Here is a 13,683-nt window from a genome sequence, read left to right as displayed (position 1 = left end):
ACACATATACATTGTGAAGTGATTACCACAGTATGGCTAGTTAACACCTTCATCACTTCAATAGTTACTATTTTTAGTATGTGATAATGACATTTAAAATTTACTCTCTAAACAACTTACTGTATATAATACAGTATAGTTGACTATTGTTACCATGCTGTACCTTAGATCCTCAGGATTTACTTATCTTCTTGCTAGAAGTTTGTATCCTTTGAAAAACGTCACCCCACCTTCCCCACTCCTCACTCCCCAATCCCCTAGCAACCATTATTTCACCCTCTCTTGCAGATTTGACTTTTTTAGATTCTATATGTAAAGGAAAATAGGTTTTTCTCTTTGTCTGATGTATTTCATTTAGCATAGTGCCCTCATGATCCATCTATATTGTTGTAAAAGGCCAAATTTTCTTCTTTTTATGTCCAAATAATATTCTATTAGATAAATGATCGATAATAGATAGATAATCTCATAGCTTCTTTATCCATTGATCCATTAATGGGCACTAAAGTTGTTTCCATGGTGTGGCTATTGGGAATAGTGCTGCAATAAACATAGGGGTGGAGATATCTTTTCAACATAGTGATCTCATTTTCTTCAGGTATACGCCCATAGTGGAACTTTTGGATCATATGGTAATTCTATTTTTAATCCTCTGTGGAGCTTCCAGACCTTTTTCCACTATGGCTGCACTAATTTATATTCCCACCAAAGTCAGGAAGCATTTAACAGGAGGCTTCCTGTGTGCTGTTTTGGAGCTGTCAGGAAAGCTTTGGCCCTTAATTCCTGAATATTCAGGAATTAAGAGGAGAGGCACACCTTTCCCGGGGCTGAGGAATCCAGGCATTTCCTTTATTAGTTTCTCATTATGGTGATAAGTACCCTCTTCTCTCTTTAATAGAGATCCCCTTGTGTTTTGTAAGTCTGGAATTTTAATCTTTATCTTTGCTGAGAATAACTACCTTGTAAAACAGTATATATGCCCACACCATTAGAAAACCATCAGAGCTTTGGTCCCAGTGTCTTTGCTCTCTCTCTCTCTCTCTCTCTCTCTCTCTCTCTCTCTCTATTTCTGGCTGATTCCCAGGAGCACGAAAGCCGGCTGCGTAACCCAGGAAATATTAGCCTCTTTCCTTCTTTCACTTTCTCATCGTAGACTCCAGACCACCAGGTTCCGGTCCATTAAATGACCAACACACCAACAGTACCCAATTGTTCCCTTTTTTTCCACAGCCTTGCTAACACATGTTATCAGTTGTCTTTTTGAAAACAGCCATTCTAACGGGTGTGAACTGATATCTGATTGCAGTTTTGATTTGCTTTTCCTTGATTTAACGGTGCTGAGTATCTTTTCAGGCACTTTTTGGTCGTTTGTATGTTTTCTATGGAGAAATGTCTATTCAAATCCCTGATTGGGTTGTTTGCTTTGCTATTAAATTGTATGACTTCTTTATACATTTTGGATATTAATTCTTTATCCAATAGGTGGTTTGCAAATATTTTGTCCCATTCAGTAAGTTTTCTCTTTTCATTTTCGTTGATTTCTTCTGTGCATAAGTTTTTGATGTAATCTCACTTGTTTATTTTTTCTTTGGTTGTTATAGATTTGGTGTCATATCAAAATATCATTGTCAAGGTCAATATTAGGAAGGTTTTTACCAATATGTTTCTAGTAGTTATTTAATTTTTGTGATGGCACAATTTTGGGGTCCAATTTTACTCTTTTGTCTGTGAATATCCAGTTTTCCCAACACCATTTATTAAAGAGACTATCTTTCCTGGTTAACTATTCTTGGTTCAGTTGTCAGATATTATTTGACCATAGATGCATGGTTCATTTCCGGGCTCTTGATTCTGTTCCATCAGTCTCTATTTCTGTTTTTATGCCAGAACCATACTATTTTGATTACTATAGGTTTGTAGTAAAACTTTAAATCAGGAAACGTGATGTCTCCAGCTTTGTTTTCTTTCTCAAGATTGCTTTGACCAATTAGGGTCTTTTGTGGTTCCATACAAATTTTAGGATTGCACTTTCTATTTCTGTGAAGAAAGCACCATCAGAATTTTGATAGAGATTGTATTGAGTCTATACATGGATTCAGTATATAGATGAACATTTTTTTTTAGACGGACATTTTAATATATTAATTCTTCAAATCCATGAACAGAGGATATCTTTCCTTTTATTTGTGTCTTCCTTAATTTCTTCATCAAAATCTTGTAATTTTCAGTATGCACATCTTTTACGTCCTTAGTTAAATTTATTCTTAAATATGTTATTCTTTTTGATGCTATTGAAATTATTTTATTTCTTTTTCAGATAGTTCATTGTTTGTGTATAGAAACACAAGTGATGTTCGTATGTCAATTTTGTATCCTACAACTTTGCTAAATTTGTTTATTAGTTCTAACAGTTTTTGGTGGACTATTTGGGATTTTTCTATATGTAAGATTATATCATCCACAACAGAGAAAATGTACTTCTTTCTTTCTAATATGAGTGTCTTTTAGTTCTTTTTCTTGCCCAGTTGCTGTGGCTAGAACTTCCAATATTATGTTTAATAGAAGTGACAGAGTGGGCACCCTTGTCTTATTCCTCATCTTAGAGGAAAAGCTTTCAAACTTTCATCATTGCATGTTCTTTACTCTGTGTTTGTCATTTATGGTCTTTATTATGTTTATGTACATTCTTTATATAACCAATTTGTTGAGAGTTTCTATCTGAGAGGCTGTTAAACTTTGTCAAATGCTTTTTGTATCTATTGAGATGATCATATAATTTTTTATCTTTCATTCTATTAATGTGTATATTACATTTATTGATTTGTGTGTGTATCAATCATCACATTGTACACCTTCAATTTACATATGTAAATTTACATAAGTATCAGTAATATATTAATAAAGCTGAAACATATGTACATATAATCTATTTTCTTAATTTTGAGATTCTTTCTCTTGATGGTTGTTGGAAAGAAGGACTTATAAGTGTAACCACCTACGCAGTTAAACTTGGAAAGTATATTTGTCACAGAGAATTGTAGGTGTTCACTTAAGTTAAAATAAAATGTTTGTAATTAGAACGAAAATGTGTTCACTAAGACCATAAAATTACTCACTACTCCTGTGGTAAGTAAACCCACAATCATTAAGTTTTACAGATTTTTTTGATAGCCAGAAAACTTCAGTCTCTGAGTCCACTATTCTCTCTGCAGTTCTACAAAGTCAAGTCAACTGAAACACCAAAAAACCATTTTTTTTTCTGAATAAGTGTCTGCAACTCAGATAGCAACTTCCAACAGAGGGTAACAGAAAAGATGATTTTAGCACTGAATCACATGTGTACCAAAAACATAGAGCTAGAACCCTTTCTATGGTTTCAGCAAAAGCTGACCCCCATCTGCAGCCAGTCTTTAATTTGGGAGAGAGCCAGTTTGTTTTATTTTGTTCTTGGATTTTTTTCCTGTAAATTTATTGGAAGCACTAATGAGATAAGGAAAAGAAAATTCATGGAATTACTGGGTAAGGATCCAAGATCATGCAATGCTATGAAAAGCAGCCCCTTTCTACTCATGAGCTTTTATCAGACTTTCCAAATTTAATAGCAGTTTCAGGAACTGAGAAAATAAAGTAGGAGAAATAAATTCTGATAAGTAATAAATTCTTACGAATAAAACAAATCATAAGCAATGGCCACCTTGAATCATAAATGACAAATTGTGAAAAAAAAAATCACAGGAATGTTGAAAATTCACAAGCTGTACCATCACACTAGTCTAAGTTAACAAATGCTGTGTAAGCCATGTCTCAATAAAATAAAACCCAACCAAAATTTATTGAAGGAGTCGTTAGTATAGGAGTTTTAAATAAAGCACTTGTCTTCATATCTAACTAGTCTTGGTGTCCATTTCATTGGTGTGGTAAAATAAAAATTAAAAGAGAGAAAAAACAAGTTGGTTGTAAACATAGCATTAAATTCAATCCAGCAACAGACTGAAAAATCAAAGACTGTTAATTCTGAGGAAGAATAGAGAAAAACAAAGAAAAAAAAAGATTAAACCTGTTACATGTACATACTGCTATATTTAAAACAGATAACCAAAAAGGACCTACCATATAGCACAGGGAACTCAGCTCAATATTTTTAATAACCCTAAATAGGAAACGAATTTGAACAAGAATAGATACATATATATGTATTACTGAATCACTTTGCTGTTTGCAACTGTAACTAACACATCATTGTTAATCAACTATACTCCAGTATAAAAAAATTTTTTAAGTGTAAGTCAGTTAAAGACAAAAGTCCATGATCTGACTCTGTCCTATCATGGGACAATGGTCTGAGTTTTGCTAATTGGTTGGCAGTATCAAGCCTTAACCCAGTGGGCTAACTCTTAGTGGGTCTCCAGAGTCTAGGTCATGTCACCCATTTAGGTCTACACAGGTGTCTGCAGAGCTAGTTGGCCAGAACACAGAGGTAAAAGGATAATTTTCAAAGGCTAAAATCACGACACTCATACATAGGTAATTAATTAATGACGGAACTAGTAAGATATTACATCCACCTCAAATGGGAATTTGACTTACAAGTACTTACCTTCTTTACTGAACAAAGATGTATTTTCACTGCCGTGAACAGAAATCATTGCCATTACTTAAACAAGACACATGTGCATTACCATCAGTATTTTACAATTTAAATTCTATCTCTATAGGATTATTAAATACCCTAGTCAAAGACAAAGGCCCACATTCCTATGAAAGTGGAAGTTGCTCAGTTCTGTCTGACTCTTTGTGACCCCATGGACTATATAGTCCATGGAATTCTCTAGACCAGAATACAGGAATGGGTAGCCTTTCCCTTTTCCAGGGGATCTTCCCAACCCAGGGATCGAACCCAAGACTCCTGCATTGCAGGTGGATTCTTTACCAGCTGAGCTATAAGGGAAGCCCAAGAACACTGGCGTGGGTAGCCAATCCCTTCTCCAGGGGATCTTCCCAACCCAGAAATCAAATCGAGGTCTTCTGCACTACAGGTGGATTCTTTACGAACTGAGCTATGAGGGAAGCCCAACATATTCCTATAGAAACATATAATCCCAGAGGATCCACTAGACAATATCCAGTATTCCATTGAAAGGGTACCCAATAATCTCTTAAACCAACTTCAAAGTCATTCTCAATTTCTCCTAACAGAAAATATTTTCCTGTTACCCAGAGCAAGACCTGATTATTTTAAGATAAAAAGACCAGTCTTCCCTCCAGTGCAATTAAATGATGTTCAAGGAGAGGAAATCAAATGATGTTCAGCCACTGACCAAATCTGTCTCACTGCAGAGAAGTGAGTCTGCAAAAATATTGAAAGTAGATCCCAAAGTGATTTGTTTTAGTATGTGCTTCATGAAATAAAGTTATGAATACTCCTCAGTTGTGAATAGTTATGAATAGTCCTGAGGCTGACCCAGTATAAATCGGGTTTCTTTACTTGATCCTGATAATAGAGATAGACAGAAACATTGTCAAGGCATTTTACAGTGCTTTCACCTCAAACACTCTTGCTGTATAAACATAAGTTGATTTTAAAGGCAGATGAGGTGGGGGAGGTGGTCCTGGAAGAGACAACACTATAAAGAATTTGTCAAGACACAAAATCTTGAGAAGCAGAATTATTTTGTTTCAGACATGTTATAATTATTCATAAAACATGCATTAATAAAGCTGCCAGATTCTTAAGGAAAAACATTCATATTAGAAGTCATAAAGAAGTAGTACATATACAGACAGTATAAGAATCTATCAAAAAACTACAGAACAAATTGTAAAAATGTCATATTGGATTAAAAGAAAGTTTATTTTTTCCTCTCTTGCTCTTTCTCTTGCTAGAAGATAAAACTGAATTCCCCATCTTTGGAGTCTGATACAACTATATGAAAAATTGTTCATAAACAGTTTTCTCCCCTTTTCCCTCCCCATGAGCCTGGAACACCATAGGTAATGGACATTTAACTTGTGGGTTATTTCTTCCCATTCATAACTAGTGACCCATAGAAAAGATAACCTTTTAAAAGATTATGGATGCAGCCACTTTATAGGACTTATACTGTTAAAATATTAAAATAAACTAAAAACCCAGATAATATAGAAAGATCTGTATTTAAATACATTGAAAATATGGAAAGTAATTACTGACATGAGAGAGAACAAAATAGATAAAAATAAATTACCAAATACATCATCCTTTGGCCTCTAACCAGAAGAGACTGACTTACAACATAAACTAATAAAATCTTTCTCATTATAGCTTTAAAATCCTCAAAATTCTCTTCTGGCAAAGGAAATTGGATAAATTCCAACGCTGTTGATAGGAAGTGATGAGAATGCAGCTGAAAAATGCTGTTTAATTATATTTTTTCCTTTTAAGATAAGGACTACATCTTAGGAGACAAAAATAATTTTTCTTTGAAAGATAATTATATGAAAGCAATGAAGCTAGACAGAGTGTTTTTATCAATTGATGAGAAGGATTTTAACTTCTTTTTTTAAAGCTGGATGCCTTTTGTCATTTTAAGATAAAAGATTTATTTTGAGTACACTGGATTTTAAAGGTCTTAAGATCAACTAAACTATGTTATCACAAATTGAGTCATTCATTAAAATCAATAACTTGAATATTCCAGGACTGTTGTGTAATAAAAATTTCCTGAGTGGTAGCTAATTTCAACAAAGATAGAAGGATACCTTTATCTCAAAAATAGATGCCAGTTGATTCTTTAGGATTAGAGATCAAATAAAGATAAAAGACAAACACTCAAGTGTAGACACACACTAGGTGAGATGGCTCAGGCTCCTTTTTATATTGGTTAAAGGCTACTGGCACTACAGTTTCTGCTCTGAGGTGAAATAATACCCATCACCCTACTATTTTTTAATTAATTTATTTTTTATTGAAGGATAATTGCTTTACAGAATTCTGCTGTTTTCTGTCAAACCTCAACATGAACCAGCCACAGGTATACATATACCTCCCCTTTTGAAAATCCCTCCCATCTCCCTCCCCATCCCACCCCTCTAGGTTGATAAAGAGCCCCTGTTTGAGTTTCCTGAGACATACAGCAAATTCCCATTGACTATTTTACATATGGTAATATGTTTCCATGTTACTCTTTCCATACATCTCACCTTCTCCCCTCTCCCAATGTTCATAAGTCTATTCTCTATGTCTGTTTCTCCACTGTTGCCCTGTAAATAAATTCTTCAGTACCATTTTTCTAGATTCCATATATATGTGTTAGAATACAGTATTTATCTTTCTGTTTCCGACACACTTCACTCTGTATAATAGGTTCTAGATTCATCCACCTCATCAGAACTGACTCAAATGCGTTCCTTTTTATGGCTGAGTAATATTCCATTGTGTATATATACCACTACTTCTTTATCCATTCATCTGTTCATGGACATCTAGGCTGCTTCCATGTTCTAGCTATTGTAAATAGTACTGTAATGAACGATGGGATACATGTCTTTTCCAATTTTGGTTTCTTCAGGGTATACGCCTAGGAGTGGGATTGCTGGGTCATATGGTGATTTTATTCCTAGTTTTTTAAGGAATCTCCATACTGTCTTCCACAGTGGTTGTATCAATATATCATCCCACCAACAGTGCAAGAGTGTTCCCTTTTCTCCGCACCCTCTCCAGCATTTATTGTTTGTAGACTTTTTGATGATGGCCATTCTGACTGATGTAAGATGATATCTCATTGTAGTTTTGATTTGCATTTCTCTAACAATGAGTGATGTTGAGCATATTTTCACGTGTTTGTTAGCCATCTGTTGGTCTTCTTTGGCGTAATGCCTGTTTAGATCATTTTCCCACTTTGTGATTGGGTTGTTTTTCTGGCATTGAGTTGTATGAGCTGCTTGTATATTTTGGAAATAAATCCTTTGTCAGTTGTTTCATTTGCTATTATTTTCTCCATTCTAAGGGTTGTCTTTTCACCTTGCTTATAGTTTCCTTAGCAAAAGGTTTTAAGTTTAATCAGGTCCTACTTGTTTACTTTTGCTTTTATTTCCATTACTCTGGGAGGTGGGTCATAGAGGATCTTGCTTTGATTTATGTCATTGAGTGTTCTGCCTATGTTTTCCTCTGAGAGTTTTATAGTTTATGGTCTTACATGTAGATCTTTAATCCCTTTTGAGTTTATCTTTGTGTATGGTGTTAGGACGTGTTCTAATTTCATTCTTTTACATGTAGCTGTCCAGTTTTCCCAGCACCATTTATATTGAAGAGGCTGCCTTTGCCCCCATTGAATATTCTTGCCTCTTTTGTCAAAAATAAGGTACCCATAGGTGCATGGGTTTGTTTCTGGGCTTTCTATCTTTTTCCATTGGTCTATATTTCTGTTTTTGTGCCAGTACCATACTGTCTTGATGACTGTAGCTTTGTAGTATAACCTGAAGTCAGGAAGCTTGATTCCTCCAGCTCCATTTCTCTTTCTCAAGACTGCTTTGGCTACTTGGGGTCTTTTGTGTTTCCATATGAATTGTGGATTTTTTTTGTTCTAGTTCTCTGAAAAATGCCATTGGTAATTTGATGGGGATAGCACTGAATCTGTAGATTGCATTTGGTAGTAGTCATTTTCACAATATGGATTCTTCCTATCCAGGAACATGGAATATCTCTCCATCTGTTTTAAGTCATCTTTGATTTCTCTCATCAGTGACATATAATTTTCTGTGTACAGTTCTTTTGTCTCCTTAGGTAAGTTTATTCCTAGATGTTTAATTCTTTTTGTTGCAATGGTGAATGGGATTGGTTCCTTAATTTCTCTTTCTGATTTTTCATTGTTAATATATAGAAATGCAAATGATTTCTGTGTGTTGATTTTGTATCCTGAACTTTGCTAAATTCACTGATTAGCTCCAAAGTAATTTTCTGATACTATCTTTATAGCAACCCACGCCAGTACTCTTGCCTGGAAAATCCCATGGATGGAGGAGCCTGGTAGTCTATAATCCATGGGGTCATAAAGAGTCGGATGTGACTGAGCAGCTAAACTAAACTAAAACTAACATACAGTATCATGTCATCTGCAAACAGTGAGAGCTTTACTTCTTCTTTTCCGATCTGGATTCCTTTTATTTCTTTTTTTTCTCTGATTGCTGTAGCTAGGACTTCCAGAACTATGTTGAATAGTAGTGGTGAAACTGGATACTCTTGTCTTGTTCCTGATCTTAAGGGGAAAGCTTTCAGTTTTTCACCATTGAGAATAATGTTTGCTGTAGGCTTAGCACAGATGGCCTTTACTATGGCTATAACTCTGATTTTGGGAGCTTGTTAATCTAACTAAATCAACACCAAACAGACTAATCAAAGACCATAACATCAACTAGCTCTTTACTTCAACTATTGCTAAATCCACATGAAGGAAGTTCTTTCTCATTTCTTTATCTCCCATCTACTAACCTGTAATGAATATAAACTATCTTTCCTTCTGCAAAGAACCAGTTCAACTTTGGAGTACAAATTTCCAAAGTTAAGGGCAGTTTGTAATATTTACACATCATCTATCTGTAACTCCTGGAATACTGCACATACAGTATTCCAAATATACTAAGTCTGCCATGTGAACTATGGCAGACTTACTATGTTTGGAATACCATGTTTGACTACATTCTAAAATTGCTAAGAGGAGTTTAGCTTTCTTTTGTGTGGCTGCCTTTCAGTGTTTGTCTCTAAATCAGCTTGCAGGATATTCTTGGTGACAACTCCAGTTGGTATCTTATGTTCAACAGCAAATACCCAAAGTTAAAACTGGAGTCAATCAGTTCAAAGTATATTTTCTCAAGAATCATGCAGAGAATTAGAAATTTCCATTGTAACCTCCATTTTTATAGGGTCCAGCAATTCCATGTGAAAGCATCCTATTATTCCTAGTGGTACCAGACTCAGAGGTCAACTCATTCAATGACTGAAGGATCTGCAGACCACTTAGACATATGTCCCTATCAGAGAGGATGATAAAATGTATAATGATTTCCAAGACACACTAGGAGAACAGCAATGCAATTTTTGAGACTAAAATTATGAGTGTTAGAATTCTTTTTGAGGCAAATTATAAAGACAAATAAATTACAACCAATGATTATGATTTATATAGGCTAGCAAAATGCCCTTGTCAAGGTTCAACATCAAAAAGCTGTGAAAAGTAACAAAGCTTAAGAACTTTTTAAAAATATATTTGACTATTTTAGTAGCTTCTTTAATTATTACAAAATCTTTCTTATAAAATATGTTCAAATTACAGATAAAATAATTTTTAAAAAATCTAAATCCCACCCCCAGGAAGAAATATCACTACTAATATTTTGGCTTGTATATATATATATATATATATATATACATACACATATATAGAGAGAGTATATTTTAGAAATATAGCAAGTTTTAAAACTTGTTTTGTTACCATGTTTTTCAATTATTAATCTATCTTGAGCAACTTTCCATGTTACTAAATATTAATTATATAATAGCTGAGCTTTATGTATATAACATAATTCAACTGTGTTCATAACATAATTTATTTAATTTAGAAAGGTTATACTATCAACAAAGAACTACATAAATACAAGAGGATAATAATATAGACAAATTGGCCCTAAATGAAGAAAGGAAAGGTAAGACTCTTTAAGGATCAATATTAAACCAATTTTATAAGAAAAATAACAATGAGGATTAAACAAGTTAATACAGATAAAGCTAAGAGCATTGCCTGACACATAATATATACTTTGCAAATATTTCCCATTAGTATTTTTCCAATGAACTGAAGGAATAAACTATTAAATATTTAATTGGCAGGTGATATGAGGTAATGAAAGTACATACAACAGTACTATGAAAAGACAAGATAATAGAGCTACATCACAAGATATTTGTGTGTGTGTGTGCACACGCATGTGTTTGAGAGGGGGGTGAGGGAGAGAGGGAGACAAAGAGTACAAAATGAAGATAATGTGCATTGCAAGACAAAGAAAATTTTATTCTTAAGCTGATCGACTCCAAGCAAATGGTTACAGACCAGGAAATGAACCCAGGCTAATTTTTATATTGATAAAGCCCTTTCAAATATCATCTCATTCAGTCATAACCTATGAGTTCTATGGGAGCCTTTGAGGAAAATGAAATTCAGAGAGGTTAAGTGACTTAGAAATAATAACAAAGCAAGTGGGTTGGTGTGGCTGGGACCATAATCTCTGAATTTTAACTGCAAATTTTGTGCAATGTTATACTGCCTTTCATTTTAGATTCTTGTTTTAAGAGAAACACTGATAGTTGGGGGAATGATATAGTTAGTACCCAAAAATGGCCTGTCTCTTGTTTTTAACAAATAATGTTTTATTGAAACTCAGCAATGCCTTTTCATTTATGTGTTGTCTATGGTTATTTGTATACTACCACAGTAAAATTGAGCAGTTGCAGCAGAGACAATATAGCCCACAAATCCAAAACTATTTACAACCTGGACCTCTACAGAATAAGTCTGCCAACACCTGATCTCCTTGGCTAAACATAAAGTTAAGAACATTCTTCAACATATGGAACAAAGCATGAAAACAAGGTTTGTGAATTCAAATGTGTAAGTAACCACAGATCTGAAAGCTGGTTTCTGCTTTTTATCCATTAAAGACTGAAACAAAGAAAATAAGTAAAAAGGGAGATATTAAATACAAACAAATAATAAAGCATGATGCTAATGAACTACCAATTATAGGGTGGAGTAGCTAAAAAACAGTAATGTGCTCATCCTGAGAAACAAACATATTTACATCATTATTTAATATGTGTAAAATGTATTATTGGCACCAGGATGGGAACTGAAAAGTAAGGGTTAATATAAACTGTGATTTCTACACCTTTAGTAGAAAATTTCCTCTTTCTTTTCAGCAAAAAAAAAAAAAAGAAGTAATGCATTCTCCAGGGAGAACAAAATAGACTCACCATCTGAGTGCGAAGGTCTATGAACACTCAGTGATGTATAGTAGTGATGAAAGAAATTTTCATATGTTGAGGTATGGGGGAATCATTCTGCCTTAGACACAATTTAACTGGAACTTTAGGTGAACCAAAGCAGCCTGGTAAACACGCACTATACATCTGCTTTAACCATTAAAGAAAAGAAAGCATTTAAAAATATAAAATGGAGTAACTATGGTTCAGGCATTGAAAATAGAGCTAGGTGGCCATCATGGATGTGGTTTGAGGCACCCTCCTGTATCACTGACAACCTGAATTTTCTGAACTGTATCAAACTCAAGGACACCACCAGTCATTCTCAAAATCATATCTGCTAACAGCTGTGAACTGCAACCTTAAGAGTCTCAAGGTCTTCCCTTGTAACTCTGCAACCATTTCAGACCCCAACCCAACCCATACTTAACAAGCATCTTACTTCTTACCAGTTTCAAACCTAATTCTTGACCAAAAATTCAACTAATTTTGCATTCTTTGCCTTAATAAGCCTCCCCTTTGTTGTAGTCCATAGAGCACAATTCAAGTGCTTTTTGAATCTGTATCTCGGGCTGTAGTCCTCACTTTGGCTCAGTTAAACACTTCTATTCCTATTACAGATTTTTTTATCAATTATTTCCTATAAAAATAGAAAGTCCCTGCTCTGGTTCAAGATGACGGCATAGCAGGAGCAGTCTGCTCCTCCTGTGGACACAATGGATTTACAGTTTCACGTGGAACAACTTCCTCTGAAAACTGACTGAGGACCTCCTACTGGGCCAGACCAAGGAGAGGCGCCCACAAGGAAGCAGGTAGAGGAGGCTGGGGCACAATGCGGCCGTAAACCTCCTCCCCCACCCCACGCGCAGCAACCCACAGTCAGGCGGGAACTCAAAATCCAGTGTCTCCCTGAGAAACGAACGGTTTGAACCCCACACCAAGCACCACCAGATTTTAAACACCTGCACCATAATGAGGAGCTTCCAAAACGTCTAGCTTTGAAAACCAACAGGGCCATTTCCACAGAACATCTGAGAAACGGCTCTTAAAGGTCTCATGCTCAGACTCACCTGCCCAGGGCCCAGCTCAGAAACAGCAGATCCAGGGCCGCCCAGAAGTTGCCGGAGAAGCTCATTTGCTTTGTGCTTGTCCCGGAGGGTGGCCTGGGGCGGGCAGGAATGGAGGTCTGACAAACAGCTGCAGGCCTACAGGGCGCCCTCCTGGAGCGAGACTGGCGGCGCCATCTTGAGGCTCCCGCCCCGCTGGCGCTGCCGGGATCGTCCCAGGGCTTTCACACACAGCTGGTGCCCACGGATAGCCCTCCGATCACCTGCTCTGAGGGCGCCAGGCCTTGCGTTCCTCGCTCCCTCAGGACCGTAACAACTGGAGAGACAGTTTTTGGCAGGCTGCCACCTCCAGGGCACCAGACATACAGAAGACTCACCCACCTGTCTTTCTGTGCTCATCTTGTCCTGGAGCGTCAGCCTGAGCAGCGGCTTCAGGTTTAGTTCCTGGAGGGGCCCATGAGGGACTTGTCTCCAGGGAACCTAGGCCAGTGCAGGGCATCTTTCTGCTATCCCTCTGCCTCACTACAGCTCACTGGTATCTCCCAAACAGGAGCTAATACACGCATCTGGAGCCCCAGTTTTTGTGCTTACCACCCAGGGAACACT

Source organism: Dama dama, chromosome 12, assembly GCF_033118175.1.
Source record: "Dama dama isolate Ldn47 chromosome 12, ASM3311817v1, whole genome shotgun sequence".
NCBI lineage: Eukaryota > Metazoa > Chordata > Mammalia > Artiodactyla > Cervidae > Dama > Dama dama.
Note: the sequence above shows the minus strand (reverse complement) of the source record.